Here is a 14,541-nt window from a genome sequence, read left to right as displayed (position 1 = left end):
TAACTACTCCTTTTCCCCAAATCTCTGCTTATTTTATCTCTAGAACCTAAGGATGCAGTGTTAGGAAAGGCCAATTTAAAGTGCATCCACTAGAGAAAAAAAGAACAAGACAAAACAGTGGAAGTGTCTACCAGACCCAGTGCCCAACTGATAAACTGGCTGGGTTGATGGCCAGGCTGATTCGAGGCAGAATGTAAAACAGGAAGGGGGCAAAGTGTGTATAAACCTTTCATGCACCTTGACTGTTAGGCTTTAACAGCCACCCTTCTCCTGTGGGAGAGAAGAACCTACACAGTGGAGCGTGAATGCTTCCTCCAACACTCACTCAGGTGGGGAAGAGGGGCGAGACAAGGAGTTCTGTCCTCCCTATGACAAAGTCAGAAACATGGGGAGAAGTGTCTCCTCTCACCAGCAATGCCATGCCCAATGGTAAAGAAAGGACTGAAGCTGGCTTTGAGACATGACCTCATTTGTCTCCTGCCTTAGGCTGGACCATCCCTAATCTCTGCTGTTCGGAGATCACCTGCCTTGACTTGAAGAGACCCCCCAAAGTCTTCTTCATGCCTGTAGAATGGCTGTGCCTCATCTTCCCGTCTCCCTAGATTGATACTTCTATGCAATAGGAGCTCTGAAATTGCTTCCTAGGAGTACTCCCCCCAACCTACTTGAAGCCTCCCTGAAGGAGTGGTCCTTGGTTGCCAATCCTGTCCCTCTCCTGAAGAGAGGAGAAGTTGGGCCCAATGGCTAAGCTTTTGTCCCCAAAGCCAAGTTTCATAAATGACTTGCCCACTCTCTCCTTTAGAAAATGAAGTGATGTGGAAGATGAAGTCAAGATCCCTAGCACCAACCAGGGGGTTCTCTCATTTTTCAAAACATGGCCTGCATTAATAAATGACTCCAGATGACATGTCTTGGGGTTCTCTTTTCTGGGACTTAAGTTTTGTCATAGGCCCTCTGAAGGAACAGGTTTAGAAGGCCATGATTAGTCTTATGCTATCCTAGCTTCCCTCCAGCTAAAGCTGATTGGTCTAGGGGTGGGCACCTGCCTTAAGAGAATCTTATACAAGCTGGTGAGCTCAATCAGAATCTTTCTTGCATATTCAAACTAATAGTTCTTGGTAGTGGGCATTTGAGACAAAGGCCTCATAGAATGATAGTTGGAGTTAATGCCAAGACAAACCCAAGCCACACTGAAGCCAAAATGAAGGGGTGGGGAGTATTCAGAGGAAGCAGAACAAGATGGTGTACAAAGAGGATAAAGCAGACCAGGAAAGAGAGGCTAAGGATGAGAAAAAATGAGAGAGGGGGAATGAAAGACGAAAAGAGAGTGACAGAGATAGAAAAACTTTTGGGCTCTCTGCGGCTTCCTCGTTACCAGCCTCAGTTCCCAAGAGGCATAAGATGCTCCCATATCCTTTTAGTAATCATCCCTTTAAGCTAAATTTCTGTTTCTTGCAACCACTGAGCTCTGGTTCAAACTATGATCCAGTCCATTGCGGCAGGATGGGGCAGTTTGAATGGTTTGGAATCTGCCCTTGGACATGCCCCGTTGAGTGGAACAGGCACTTGAGGGACAGAGCCAGTTGCAGGCACTAAACGAAATCAGAGGCAGGTTACACACGGAAATCTGGGCAGACGAGCAATTGGCATCTGGAAAGAGAATTGGCAGAGGGCTGGGTCCCTGGCTAAGAGACAATAAAGGGCAGGAAGGGGGAAGGGAACTGGCAAAGTAAAAGCAGGGGTCTAGTTCTGGAAATACTGGACAAGGACTCATCCAAAGGGATCCTGTGACCAGATCTGGGGGCCAGGTTGGGCCAAGATCTTGGGCCTTGTCCTTTAAAGGGTCTGACAGAAAAAAACATCTTTAAAAAAACAATGAAGAACATCTTTTTAAGTGTCTCCAAAGGCCCCACACAGTTTGAGTCTTTACTTAAAAGGGGAGCTATCGCAAAACCCTTTTCTGCAAGACTTGGAGGACAATGAAATAGCAGGACTCCATCTCCACAGTGCCTGGGGCCACTATCTCACTCCACAAACATGTTGTCCTACTTATTTCTGGAAACAACTCTATAAGAGTTCTTACTGGCCCTGCCAACAGAAGAGTAATTTGAAGTTCAGAGAAGTCAAGGAATTTGGTCAGGATCTCACACAGTGATAACATGGCAGATCTCCATTTAAGTCCAGGAGAGTCGGACTTCAAATCCTATGTTTCTCTCTTTGCTTCCTACTTTGTAGTGAAAACAAAACTTCCCTAACTTCCTTCACTCAACCTCAAGCGTATCTATAGTATGTTCATATTGTTGGTTGTTGTTGTTAGGCTCTTTTGAGTCTAACAGAATGAATTGTTGCCCAGTCCTGTGCCATCCTCACAATTGTTGCTATGTTTGAGCTCATTGTTGCAGCCATACCCATACTATGTTCATATCCAACCTTATCTATTGTCTTTGGATCTTGGAAGAGAAATGTCTCCTCTGTTGGTTAAGGTTAATCTTATTTAGTACAAAATGAAAATTTGGGGCCCCAGCTAGGGGGGAACATAAAGGTGAAGGGAGAAGAAATCAACTTCCCCTTTCTGTGGACCCACTGTCCCAACCCATGGCAGACAGGTGACCCCCAAGGGATTGCAGTCATGAAACCAGGATGAGCTCAGTCCCTGGATCTGGGGTGGACAAGAAGCCCACTGCCAAGTCCTTGCTTAACGCCATGTGGTGCTGCCGGCCTGGGGTAGAGACAGCTGCCCTGAGATGTCCAGGGGGTGTGTGAGCCCAATCCAAGGCCTCCCTGTGCCTGTGCCCAGGCCCCCCACCAAAGGCTAAGGGCAACATCACCTATTTGCTGCCCCAGAGGGAGGGCGGCAGTTGTCACTGGGCAGGAGCAAGGAGGGAAGCCCGTAGGCTGGGACACCAGAGGGTGGGAAGTGGAAGACTGAGAACCCATTCTGAGAAGGCAGGGAGGGGCAGAAGGCAGGACCCAGCACGTGCTCCATTGTGCCGTCAGATTTCACTGTTAAAACACAAATTCAAAGATAAAATTATTAAAAATTTCAAGACAACAGCTACAGAGCATTAAGCACCAAGTGCGAAGCCCTTCTGAGTGAGGGACGCTGTAGTGTTGCACGGTCACATGCCAATGAAGCCGCCCTTCCTGAATCATAAATGCCACCTACTGCCCCTCCCCTCCAAGTCCCTCTCTTCTGTTACCTATCCCTTTCCAAAAGTGTCTTCCTTTCAGCAGATAAACATGCTCAGGTGTCTCCCATGTTTTCTCTGTCTTTCTCTCTCACACACATGCACACACGCACACACGCACAAAGGCACACAGATCACATCCTGCCTTGATTCTTAACCTCCTCTGGCTATTTCTTTCCTTTCCTCGTAGTCAAGCTTCTTGAAAGAACTGTCTACAACATTTGCTGTCTTCACTTCTCACCACCTACCTCTGCTCACTCCTCTCTCCATTGCAATCTACTTCCTACTTTCACCCTCCCCCTACCTCCATGGAAATACTCTAGACTTCCTGACAAATCTCAAGTTGTAGCCCTTCCATCCTCGTCCCGTGTCAGCGTCTCTCCTTTTAGAAACTCTCTTCTGCCTGCCTGCCTTCATTTCTGACCACTTCGTAATCGTCTTCTATGATGAGTCCCCTTCTGCCTCTCACCTCTTAATTATTATTATTCTGTTAGATTTCTAACTCTCTTCCTGTTCAATCTATAACTCTCCCTAGGCAATCTCCCCTAAGGCCACAGCTTCAGCTCCCTCTGAGAACACTAATGAGTCACAAATCTATTTTCCATCCCAGATCCGTGACCTATATAACATACTCTTTCCTGGGTATTTGCGCCTGGACATCCCACAAGGGGAGCCCTGGTGGAGCAGTCATTAACAGCTGGGCTGCTAACCAAAAGGTTGGCATTTTGAATCCACCAGCTGCTCCTTGGAAACCCTATGGGGCAGTTCTACCCTGTCCTATAGGGTTGCTATGAGTTGAAATCAACTCGACGGCAAGAGATTTTGGGTTGGTTCCACAAAGACCTCAAATCCTATCAAGTATCTCCCACCAAACCTGAACGTCCTCTTGCATCTCTGTGCAGCCCAGTCACCCAGACATAAACAAGGTATTCATTCTTGACCCATAGGTCCTTCAGCCCAAGTATTTATCATATCTATCATAACTCTACTTTCTCAACTCTCCAACACCTCAATGATTTCCCCACTTCCAATCTTCTCCCTTCAATCTCTTTGCCACATTTCTGCTAAAATTGGTCACACAAAATCCCAAATCCAAATTCAACCATATCACTGCTCTGTTCACCAGAAGGACAAAGCCCTAGGTTCTTTGCTTGGTAGACAAGCCTCTTCATCACCTACCCCTGCCCACATCTCTAGCTTTGTCCCTGCCATCCCCTGGGAACACAGCATCGTCCAGCCCAACTGAATCTCCAGGGCTGCTACAATGCTCTCCCATGCTCCTGGGCTCTGTGCAAGCTATTTCTGTTCCTCTGAGCATCATTCCTAATCTTCCCTCCTCACACGCTTTCTACAACTTGCCCTACCCCCAAAACACCATGACACCAGGTGAATGTCTACTCATTTTTAAGGCTCAGCTTCGGTACTACCTTCTCGGGGATACTTTTGTTGAATCCCCAGAGAGACCTAGGTTCTCAGTCACAAGCCCTTGCTCGATTAACATTAGAACCCTTACCAATCCAAAACCAAAAACTGTCGCCATCAAGTCAATTCCGACTAATAGTGACCCTAAAGGACAGGGTAGAACTGCCCCATAGGGTTTCCAAGGAGCGCCTGGTGGATTCAAACTGCCGACCTTTTGGTTAGCAGCGGTAGCTCTTAACCACTTCACCACCAGGGTTTCCCCTTACCAAACAGGTGCTATAATTGTTCATGTGTCCTTCTCACCAAAGCAAAGAGTGATTTTTGGGGAAGAGAGTAGTAGTAATTTTTGTAGCTGTAGTGCCTAGCACAATCCCTGGCTCCTAGTAGTCGCTCAATATGTATCTAATGAAAGAGTCACAGAATCAGGGAGGAAGCCCCATTAGAAGGGTCGGCGCTGGTCTAACAAGTTGGGACTTGATCTGACTCTCTGCAAATTGACCTGCTATGGATCAGTCATGGTCCTAGTCAGAGGCTGAGCTTGCAGAAAGATCTTCACTTGAGGCGGGAGGAGTGAACACCAGGAAGGGCCTGGAAGCTTTCATAGTGCAGACAGGTGAGTACAGGTAACCATGAAGCTTCTTTAAGCCAAGGAGCATCCATGACACTCACAACATGGCCAGCCAAATTCTAGGCCTCAGATGGTCAGGCTGAACTGATGAGGGGTCTTGGAGGTGACCAGCTGGAAAGGGATAGAGAGGCATGTACGCGTTTGCATTTGTTTACATAAAAGTGCCAAGGAATCCTTTGCTTCATTAACATGGTACCACAACTGCTAGTTTTAACAGTGGGTCAGATAAACAGCTTATACAAAAAGCCTTAAGTTTTCCTAATTGTTTGTCCCTCTTTTTACTCATTTACCCCCAGACACTATATTTTAAAACATACTGTCTGTGAAACAAATGGCATTTTAAAGAACAATTTTTCCATTGTTATTAGAGACACAGAACTGCCAATTGAGTTTCTGACCACCAAGAAATGCCACATAGAGTTGCTCTATTCCAGCCAAAAGTGAAGAAGCTTGATATTTACTCTGCTTACCAGTACCAGTTGCTATTGAGCCAATTCCGACTCATGGCAACCCCATGGTGTCAGAGAAGAACTGTGCTTCACAGGGCTTTCAATAGTTGATTTTATAGAAGTAAATTGCCAGGCCTTTCTTCTGAGGTGCCTCTGGGTAGACTCCAACCTCCAGCCTTTCAGTTAGCAGCCAAGTGTGTTAACCATTTGCACCACCCAGGGACTCCTGAATCGACTTATGGTGGTTAAATATATGATTTCTACCTGGCTTCTGAAATATTGAAATAACCTCAGGATACCCATTATTAAGAGTTTCATTGGCCTCTTTGGAAGCCTCAGATGGAGAATAACTGAGCTGTAGATGTCCAAAGTCACCAGTGGCTCTTGACACCAGTGTATGCATATGTGAACACAGGAAGATACTGCTTGGGTTTTGACCATGATTCAGCCAGCCCAGGTAAAAGGGCTTTCAGCCTCTCCCCTGATTCTCTACAGACTTAGACAACCCACAGCTGTGTCCTTGCCCATGGCATGGTGGGCTGGGAAATTTTGCTCTTCCCTACGTCTCCCACGGCCCCCAGCACAGTGCAACATACACACTCCCATAAAAACCCATTGCCAGTGAGTCAATTCCAACTCATAGTGACCCTACAGGATAGAGAAGAACTGCCCCCATAGACTTCCCAAGGAGCAGCTGGTGGATTCGAACTATGGTTAGAAGCCGTAGCTTGCCGTAACTCTTAACCACTGCACCACCGGGGCTCCACATATACACTAAATGCTCAATAAATGTTGACCGAGTTATTACATCCTATTATGAGTTAAAATGTGTTGCCCAAAAAGATGTGAAGTCCTAACCCCTGTACCTGTGAATATGACCACGTTTGGAAATAGAATTTTCCTTTTGCTATATTAATGATGTCATACCGGTGTAGGGGGGGTCCTAAACCTAATCCCTTCTAAACCGTGTCTTATAAAGGGTAGTACAGTCACAGAGAGATAGAAACACAGGGGGAAGACGCCATGTGACCATGGAGGCAGATGCATCTATAAGCAGAAGAGGAATGCCAAGGATTACCAGTAGTCACCAGAAACTAGGAGAGAAGCCCACAGAAGGAATTGACATGGCCAAGACCCTGATTTGGACTTTTAGCCTCCAGAACTGTAAGAAAATAAATTTCTGTTCTCTAAAGTCACCCACAGGAGTCCCTGGGTGGTGCAAATGGTTAAGTACTGAACTACTAACAGAAAGGTTGGTTCAAATCCACCCAGAGGCACCTCAGAGGTCAGTTCTGGCATTCTGATTCCCAAACCCTAAGGAACAGTTCTACTCTGTACATTTGGGGTCACCATGAGTTGGAACTGGCTCGATGGCAACTAACAACAACAACGACAACAAAAGCTATCCACTTTGTGATATTTTATTACGTCCACCCTAGAGAACTAAGACTTGTGCCTTCTATTCAACTGCACCAGCACAGTTCCCCTGTGGTAAAGTATGAAATTCTCTTGTCCAAGATCCCTCTTCTGATGCTCCTGGGATTCTCTTGGCCTTTTCCCCCAATAAGAAATACAAGAAATGACCAAGACTGTGCTAGAGAGTTAAGAGAAAGAATCCAAAGAAAGCTGTGGTTGAGTTCTCTCTGCACCACTGGGAGCCAGGGTACAGCAGAGATGGAGCAGACTGCCATCTCATCTTCTCTGCACTGGTTTGAAGAAGGAAATTGCATAATTATATGTTCGGATGCTTCCATAGGCACACAAAATTAAATTCCTTGGCAGACCACTGTTCCCATCAATGGGGAGAAGTTCTTGAGGTCCTCCTGCCTTGTGGTTGGCGCTTGCCAACTGGATGTCCCCTGGCCCTGGACTCCCTTCTGTCGTGTGCCTGTCTGTTCAGGCCTGCCTCCTCTCTGCTGCCTAGCACAACCTGTCAGCTTGCCTAGACTGGGTCTCACAGGGGTGGGGGAGGGCAGGTTTTCTGAAGAACAGAGAAACTCCTTTGGTCAAGGGGCTCGTGAGGCCTGAATGCCACTTTCTGGAAGACAGAGAGCACCAAACAGAGGCAGATCCCCTGGGCTCTCACATGAATTGTCTGTGTATTCCTGAAATTGACTTAACTAGCTCTGAGGCCTCAGTTTCTCCACCCAGGGTCGTATGCTCTGGATAAATGCCATTCTCCTCCTACTTGGTCTTTTCACTTCAGCAGTTGAACTTGGCTGGAGAAAAGCACAGGGCCATCCCTACTGGCTTCACCTTCAATTTATGACCCCAAATGTCACGTGGGCACTCAGCACTGTCCAGAAACTCTAACATATTCCCTTTCCCCTATTTGAGATGAATATTTCCTATCAACTCCTCTCTCCCCAAACCTCCAGCCCCTTCTGTCTTAGTCATCTAGTGCTGCTAGATGGTTTTAACAAAGAGAAGTTTATTTCCTCACAGTTAAAGTAGGCTAAAAGTCCAAATTCAGTGTGTCAGCTCCAGGGGAAGGCTTTTTCTCTCTGTTGGCCTTCTTCTCTTCGGTGTTCCCCTGGACTAGGAGCTTCTCTGCGCAGGGACCCTGGTCCAAAGGACACGCTTTGCTCCCAGCATTGCTTTCTTGATGGTATAAGGTCCCCAATTCCCTGCTTGCTTCCCTTTCCTTTTATGTCTTGTAAGGTAAAAGGTGCTGCAGGCCACACCCTAGGGAAACTCCCTTTACTTTGGTTCAGGAATATGACCTGGGTAAGGGTGGTGTTACAATCCCACCCTAATCCTCTTTGACATAAAATTAGAATCACAAAATGGAGGCCAACCACACAATTCTGGGAATCATGGCCCAGCCAAATTAATACACACATTTTTTGGGGGACATAATTCACACCATGACACCTTCCTCTCCCTCATTCCTCTAAATTAATATAATACTCCTTTTATTTTACATCAAAAGAGGGCCACCTTTTCATCCTTCACCAAATCAACCAACTCACCTACATCCACATCATCTGCTCTACCCCCCACCCCCTCATCCCAGTATCTAAGGCTGACCCTCGACAAGGGTGACCAACAATCCTAATTTGCTTAGGACTGAGGGGTTTCCTGGGAGGTGGGACTTTCAGTGTAAAAACTGGGAAAATCTTGGGCAAACGATGATGAGTTGGTGCCCCTTACCCTTCCCTGTGCACTAGACCTCTCCACCCCCACCATGTACTCGAGAACTCTGCTCCTGTAATTGTGTCCTCTCTCTGTTGCACCATCATTTTTTCTTCTCTTCTGGTTGAGTCTCATCAGCAGATAACCATGCTGTGAATTTTCCCTTCTTTAAAAAATCCTCCCTAGGCCTCACTATCCCCTCACTTACTGCCCCATTGCTCTGCTTGCCTTTATAGCTAAGCTGGCAGTTGGCCAGATTCATCCATCAGCAAAGTGTCTCCCTCCATATCCAGGCCCCCTAACATCCACCATTCTGCACAAATGTCTTTATGGCATTGCCCTTTACACTGACTTATAATGTGAGCCAATGCTTCACATGTTAAACCTGGGAGTGCCAGAGGCCTGATGTATTGGGGTTTGTTATGGGTTGAATAGTGTCCCTCAAAATTTATGCTGAAGTTTTAACCCCTGACACCTATGAACATGACCTTGTTTTTTTTTTTAATTGTGCATTAGATGAAAGTTTACAGAGCAAATTAGTTTCTCATTAAACAATACACATATTGTTTTGTGACATTGGTTGCTAACCCCACAATGTGTCACCACTCTCCCCTTCTCGACCTTGAGTTCCCCATTACCAGCTTTCCTGTCCCTTCTTGCCTTCTTGTCCTTGCTCCTGGGCTGGCATGCCCATTTTGTTTTATGAGCCTGTTTAATCTTTGGCTGAAGGGTAAACCTCAGGAGTGACTTCAGTACTGAGTTATTAAAAGGGTGTCGGGGGAGCATACTCTCAGGGTCTCTCTGGTCTCTGTCAGACCAGTAAGTCTGGTCTTTTTTTGTGAGTTAGAATTTGTGTACATTTTTCTCCAGCTCTTTCCAGGACCTTCTTATTGTGATCCCTGTCAGAGCAGTCGGTGGTGGGAGCTGGGCACCATCTAGTTGTGCTGGACTCAGTCTGGTAGAGGCTGTGTTAGTTGTGGCCCATTAGTTTTTTGGACTTATCTTTCCCTTGTGTCTTTGGTTTTCCTTGTTCTCCCTTGCTCCAGACGGGGTGGCACCAGTGGAATATCTTAAATGGCTGCTCACAAGCTTTTAAGACCCCAGACACTACTCACCAAAGTAGGATGTAGAACATTGTCTTTATAAACTATGTTATGCCAATTGAGCTAGATGTCCCCCGAGACCATGGTCCCCAGCCCTCAGTCCAGTAATTCAGTCCCTCAGGTAATTTGGGTGTGTCTATGAAGCTTCCATGAACTTGCTTGGTCAAGTTGTGCTGACTTCACCAGTATTGTATACTGCATGACCTTATTTGGAAATAGTCTTTGAAGATGTTATCAGTTAAATTCACATGAGGTCCTTCTGGAGTAGGGTGGGTCCTAAGCCAATCTGAATGGTGTCCCTTGTAAAGAGGAGAAGACACACAGAGAGACAGAGAATGATGGCTATGTGAAGATGCTTCGATAAGCCAAGGAACTCCTGGGGTTACAAGAAGATGGGAGAGACAAGAAAGGATCTTCCCCTAGAGACTTTGAAGAGAACAAGGCCCTACTGACACCCTGAATTTGGACTGTTCGCTTCCAGAACTCTGAGACAATAAATCTCTTTTGTTTAAAGCTACCTACTTTGTGGCAATTTGTTACCCAGTCCGAGGATCTAAGACAGGGTTATTTGGTTATGTGTGCGTCCCTCTTCTTCACCTCCAACCATGAGCTCCTTAACATTAGGGACCTTGCTCTACTCATCTTTGCGTCCCCAGTATCTAGAACATTGCAGGGACATAGTAGGAGCACAGTAAGTGCTGAGTGAAGGAATGACTAAACACATAAATGAATCATAGGCTCAGCTCAAGTCCCTCCTCCACAAAGACTCTGTTGACCACTTTGGCCACATAGGCCTCGCCCTCCTCTGAACTTCCAATGCATTTTTTTGCCTGAACTAGGTAGGTGACACTTAGTCACACTTCATGTCACGTTTTCCCTTTTATTGTGTGCCCATTCATATCCTGTAGTGTGCTAACTCTCTAGGTGTTAGTCTTGGCCCTCCCCTGTGTAGCTCATTAGTTCCTTGCAGGCAGCCTATGCTCTCTGCAGCATCAACAGCATTCAATGAATATATATTGAAAGCATTAGTCATTTTGTATGAAGTATGAATGAGGCATTAGTGGTTCGGTGGTAGAATTCTCACCTTCCATGAGGGAGATCTGGGTTCAATTCCCAGCCAATGCACCTTATGCACAGCCACCACTCATCTGTCAGTGGAGGCTTGCGTGTTGCTGTGATGCTGAGCACGTTTCAGTGGAACTTGCCGACCAAGACAAACTAGGAATAAAGGCATGGTGATCTACTTCCAAAAATCAGCCAATGAAAACTTCGTGGGTCACAAGGGCCTGATCCACAACTGATCATGGGGATGACGCAACACTGGGCAGCATTTTGTTCCGTTATGCATGGGGTCATCACGAGTCTATAAAGTATCTGATTGGAACACTCTTCCAGGTGCTGTGGGCTATTCAGGCAAAAGACATGGCTTTCTTCTTCTAGGAGTTCGCGCAATGAAAGAATGGGGGATTGAATAAAAGAATGACAGAAGTCTATTGCTACCTGATAGGATACCCCCCAACCCTTGCGTTTCAGTTAGCCCCTGGCTTAGGAAAGCAGGTGTTCTGGATGCTGGCAAGAGCCGGCAGCCAGAGGTGAAAAATCACTGAATGATGCCAGGGAGGTGGATTCATCCAGGTTGCCTGGCATAGCTGGGAAAAAAATAAATCTGGTCCCAGATACATAGCTTGGATGGACCTGCTTTTAGCGCACAGCCCTGGGAAAGTCTCTTCCTTGTGTGTTTGGAATGTTTGGTCTTAAAAGATTTCCCACCAAGGAGACATTACGGTGTCTGCTCGGTGAGGTTGATTTTCTCTGATTTTGCTCTTAAACAAAACACCCCTTCTTCCACACCTGCAGCCCTCACATCCCTCCCACCTTCAGTCTTCAAAGGAAAGCCCACTGAGTCACTTGGGTGCCAGTCCCTGCGGCCCTTTAACCCTCCCCTTCCACAGCCTCCATTTCTTCCTCTCCAGGAAGGGCACCTGCAGCTACAGCAGAAGCATGGAAGTCAATTTCTGTGCCTGGTACAAGCATTTTAGCATACTGAGTGGTCCAAATATTTAAATATCTGTGATACAGGAAGCGTGGAGAACATTAAAAACCATTTTCTCCCTGCTGATCGCAAGAGAGGAAATACGCACGGTCCCTGCTCTCCTGCACGGTTGCAAAACTGCTGGCCTAATCGCTGGCCTAATCGTATTGCGTATGTAAAGTACCTCTCCCGCCTCCTCTAGTCTGGTTTTAGGTTGCATTTACTGTAAACAAAGATGTATTTTGAAGGGCAGTTGGATTGAGTTTATTGTTTATGTAAATCTCTCCGAATGTGACATAGCAAGATAGCTTCCTATGTTGTGTTGATCCACGTTTTAGGCCAACAGCCAAAGTATTTTATCTTTTCTTTCATTATAGTGATCTTCCAATTAGCCGGGGTCTGTAATACCCTGATTTTGGTGGCAGTGGTTTGGACAGGATTGTTTGATAGTTCTGCTCGAGAGGCAAAATAAGGGGCCTTATTATAGAAGTGCAGAGGTTGTGCTGGAGCGGAGTTCTGTTGCAAAGTTTGCCGATAAGGGGAAAACCGGCCCTTAAGCGTCCATTCTGTTCTGTATATTAACACTTCTAATCTGCACTGCTGATAAAACTGCAAGCCATTTGCCTTTGGAGGAATTAGTTCTGCCTCACTTGTATAACCAGGCGATGGTGATTAACCTTTAAACTGTCCAATATTCCCAGCAGCCTCCTGCTCCAGATTAGAAACTATTTAGTTATGACCAACTAAATTAACAACACCCCCTCCTCTGAAGAATGAGATTTGGAAGGTGGATGCATTTTAAGGTGGAATTGTGTTTTGAATCCGTGATCCATCCTTCTAAGTTGCTTATTCCCTCATCATTACAGTTCAGGCTGCCACGCTGGGGATGGGAGGCTTTGAGGAGCCTGGATTTAGCTGGGGGTTGGGAGTGGGTGAAGAGTGGAGATGGACCAGTTGTCCTGGTTGGGTCTGCAGCCCTGAGGTTTCATGAGCACAAAGGAAACCTGTCTTAGGTTTAGATTTCCTTTCCTGTTATCATCCGAGGTTAAAAGTAGACTTTAGCTCTTCTGCCAGACCTATACAATGTTCACAGTGGGATTGAGCAGTTATACCTAACGGGAAGATTAAGGAATAAATAAAGTAACTCCCTGGCCACCCTACTCCAAATTTCTTCCTGGAGTGGAATGTCAGAAAATGATGCTAACTTTCATGTTCCATACAGAGGGACCTGCCCACTGTAGGTGGGTCTACCCATTGAACTACAGCTGTTCTCACAATCCTGGTTTAGCCCTCGCCTATCGGCCCATTTCACATGTGTAATTTATCAGTGGAAACATACCCTCAGTGGTGAGGGCCAGGCAATTATGTAATCGCGTCATGCCTTCAATTCCCAATTTGTTGCTCTTCCCGGGTAACAAACAAAATGGAACAACACCCCTCACCACCACCACCCCATCACCACCACCCAATCCCCACCACCACCCAATCCCGGTAGCAACCTTTTCTGTTTTACCAGTTTCATATTAGCTGCCTCCTTAAAAACTGCTAATCTAGATACTGCACTAGAAGGATGTCAGTCAAGCCGCAGTCCACGGCGAAGCCTTCTTCATATACCAATTTAAATCATTCATGGTCTTTTCTTTGGCATTATTCAAAAGATCATAATAATTTTCTTGTGCCCACAGCACAAAAAAAATCAATTATTTCTCCACAAAGACTTGAAAGTACTTAGCGAGTGCGGCAAGAAAAGCTGAGGGTGATATCAAATTGAAATTGCACTCATTACATACAACACAATTAGTTGCCACTAGCCTGGCCGGGCTTTAATTCTGAATGGCATATCTTTATTATTACAGAAACAAGCATGCAAATGGCATTGTTCAGGATTTGCCGAAATCAATAGGATATAGTGCTGTGTGTTTGGTGGCCACTGTCACTCATGCTGCTGTGGAAGCGAGATAATGTGTGTGTTTGAATTAATGAAGGGAGCAGGCAACATCATAAGTGACACCCAAATAAAAGAAATAGGTACATGATATTTGTAATTATTCTACTTGTGTTTTTGCTGTAAATACTTGTGTGTTTTGTTTTTTAATCAAAGAATTAATTGCATTTTAATAGGGCATTATGATTTGCAGAGCTTTAGTTAATTAAAACTTGTAGTATATAATTATGAAGTGATGCTGAGATTTTCTAAAGATCACCCATATACTTAGAATATGTATAATTTTCCTGTTAAGCCATTGCAACTCCTCCCCCCCACTTTCTCCTTGGTCCCTCTCTCACCAGTGGAAGACATGGATGACTTATGTGAAATGGTGGTGAATTGACAATTCCAGGTAGATTTTCCTAAGTGGCAACTAGAACCCAATTCAGGTTATTGCACAAATTAAAACAACTCTGAAGCAGCACTCATGTGATAAACTGTGGCAGAAAACTTTCTTGTTGACACTTGCCTCCCTGTTAATCCTCCTGAGACGAAGTATTGTAGAAGTTTGGGGAGCTGATGAGCATCTCAGAGGGCAAACACCGAGATGGTAGATCTGGGTGAGGCGGTGCCATCAAGCGTTATACCCTGGTTGAC

The sequence above is a fragment of the Trichechus manatus genome, unplaced genomic scaffold (genome assembly GCF_000243295.1).
Source record: "Trichechus manatus latirostris isolate Lorelei unplaced genomic scaffold, TriManLat1.0 scaffold00005, whole genome shotgun sequence".
NCBI lineage: Eukaryota > Metazoa > Chordata > Mammalia > Sirenia > Trichechidae > Trichechus > Trichechus manatus.
Note: the sequence above shows the minus strand (reverse complement) of the source record.